At 35.0% G+C, this 2889-nt stretch overlaps 1 pseudogene; it reads right to left on the bottom strand.

Moving 5' to 3' along the window:
• Positions 1–2464: 2464 nt before the first annotated feature.
• On the bottom strand, positions 2465–2561 carry LOC138807747 (U6 spliceosomal RNA; annotated as a pseudogene).
• Between the last annotated feature and the right edge of the window lie 328 nt (positions 2562–2889).

Raw genomic sequence — 2889 nt, 5'->3', positions numbered from 1 at the left:
ATACATTCCTTGTTTTTATAAGACACTTGCTTTCATCTAAAAAGTAGTCCTGTCTATTGTCTTCATGTGATTTTGATGATTGAAAGTGCTTAATGAGAAGGTCAAAATGTATTAGTAGTCCTTCACTATCAATTCTCATTTTCTTCTTGGAGAATATAATAATCAAATCAATAGTTCAGAATCAGCAAGCAATACTTCAGAATCATGATTCCAGTGCAAGTGGATCACCAGTAAGAGATCCTCAATACCAATTTCCACAAAGTTTTGTCACAGATACAATCTCCCTGCCTTCTCTAGCTGCTTTACTACCCTCTTATTCCTGCATCGTACAAGAAAAGTATGATTCAACTGATTTCAGTCAGATCTGTTATTAGAACTATCAAGGATTTATTTTACTGTCTGTAATTTGGTAAAGTTATGTCTCTTTACGTAGGCTACTAAAAATGTATTTACTAACTTCAAGTAAATACATAAATTCGATTTCCATCTCTTTTAAAAAATAAAATTTTGTTTGCTCTACAAATTGAACAGAGGCATGGATTTTGTGGCTAGCTACGTCACTAAACATCTGTCTCTTTCTTTCTCTCTCCCTTTCATGGTTCTCATAGATAATACGATTGCTCCATAATTCTCCTAATTTATTTTGCTTTTATATTTTTGGTTGTATCATTTCACTTTTTGCTCTGCCATTTCCCAAATCATTTATATGGAAGGCATTATTTCCTATTTTCTCATGCCTAGAATAAGCTGCACATGAAGACATCACTGGTCCTCATTTTCAGTGTGTACATTTGAATATGGAGGAATATCTTTCCTCTGCTCTCCATCAATTCCCTACTCTCCAGTTAGAATAATTTCGAATAGTAAAATTGGAAAAAGAGAAAATAAATCATGGTGAATAAACAGTTGCAGAAAATTCACCAGATGTTTCTGACCAGTTCAACCAATGTGAACTATTAGGGAAATACATGAACACCTCATTCCCACTGGCACTCAAAGTCTCTGGTTAGGCAATTCTTAGGAATCTGGGGAACAAGATGAAAAAGTAAGGAATGGTATCAATTGCAAGAAAAAAATTGGAGAATGATAAAAGTATATTTCTTCATTGGGCTGCCGAAAATATTCAGCTTACTACAGTGCGGATACTTCTTTCCCAAAAGGCCACTTATGTGAATAGTAGGGATGATGATCAGTATACCCCTCTTTGAGAAGCCTACGGTGGACACTTAGACATTGTCAGTGAGTTGGTGTCTCAAGTGGCACATGCAATAACTGTAGATCACTGGACACTCCTGAACAGTGCATATACGTGGAATAATACCAGAGTGGCTTCTTTCTTACTTCATCATGATACAGATACCAATGCCCAAACTAAAGGACTCTTTTTTTTATTATTATTATTTTTGGTCTGGTCGTGGGGCCTGAACTCTGGGCCTGGACGCTGTCCCTCATCTCTTCAGCTCAAGGCTAGCGCTCTACCACTTGAGCCACAGCACCACTTCCCGCTTTTTTTTCTGCTTATGTGGTGCTGAAGAATCGAACCTAGGGCCTCATGTATGCAAGGCAAGCGCTCTACCACTGAGCCACTTTCCCAGCCCAAATATTTTTGTTTGTTTGATTTTTGTTGTTGTTGTGGGTTTTTTTTTTTTTTGGTCGGTCATGGGGCTTGAATTCTGGTCCTGGAGCTATCCCTGTGATCTTCAGCTCAAGGTGAGCCCTCTACCACTTGAGACACAGCTCCACTTCCAGTTTTCTAGTGGTTTATTTGAGATAAGAGTACCACAGATTTTCCTTCCCAGGCTGGCTTTGAAACATGATCCTCAGATCTCAGTCTCCTGTGCAGCTAGGATTATAGGCATGAACCACCAGTGCCCGGCAGCACCAATATTTTACTGTAAAAATTCATTGATTCCGCGGAATTCTTCCAAGTGAATTGCCTGCCTTGGATGGAAAAATGTATTCAATAGTTTTTGTAAACATGTACAATAATTTCTTCAGTGTTTGTGATTTTCTAATAAGAAATAATTTTAATATACCTGTTGAAATGAGTAGTACAGAAACCAAAATATTTCTGGTGCTTGTCTGAAAAAGTATATTTTAAAATATTCTATATTCTATGTTTGCATAATGTTCATAATTTATTTTCTCCTATATATACTTTGAATTCTATATTATTTTATAATATATACGTTCATTAATGTGTCCTTTCCGATTGTATTCCATATAGAAACAGTTTGATTCCTTTTTTTCTAGGTCTTAATATTATTTTTCTTTGGGATAAAATGACAATGTTGTCTAATTTGAAAAGTTTTGTAAAGTTTATGCTATGTAAACGCCTTTCTGAGGTGATTTAATACACTGATGTCAAACTAAATTTGATTATATGAATTACGTGTATTGTTACACTTGTAATTTTGTAATCAACTTTTTAATCACTTTTTTCATTTCTTGCATCTGAAGAATGAAAAATATGGAATACTTCTCAAATTTTCATATTATCCTTGTGCAAGTGCCATGTTAATCTCTGTATTGTAATTTGAGTATACGTGCTGCGGAAGCATGTAATATCCTCTAATTATAATAGTTAATGATGCAATCTTTATACAGGCTTATATCTATGGGTGCCTACTTGTAACAAGGAAACCTTATTGTTCCTAACAATGCTATCGATCTTATTTCCCTAAAATTCTGTGAATAGTGGAAAAAATTATATTGATCAGTCAATTGCTCACATTTGCAAACGTTTTTGCCAATGAATATCTTGTCTTTTTATTTGGAATTTGATCATACTCTCTATTATTTATAGTTAGGTCCAAAGGTGATGGCTTTTTCAAGTACTTATTTATCCAGCTTTGTGGACCTAATGGATTCAAACTAAGCGTTGCTTAA

Source organism: Dipodomys merriami, unplaced genomic scaffold, assembly GCF_024711535.1.
Source record: "Dipodomys merriami isolate MVZ:Mamm:240054 unplaced genomic scaffold, mDipMer1.0.p SCAF_43, whole genome shotgun sequence".
NCBI classification, from domain to species: Eukaryota; Metazoa; Chordata; class Mammalia; order Rodentia; family Heteromyidae; genus Dipodomys; species Dipodomys merriami.
The sequence above is the reverse complement of the archived record's forward strand: the minus strand, read 5'-3'. Positions and strand labels throughout refer to the sequence as shown.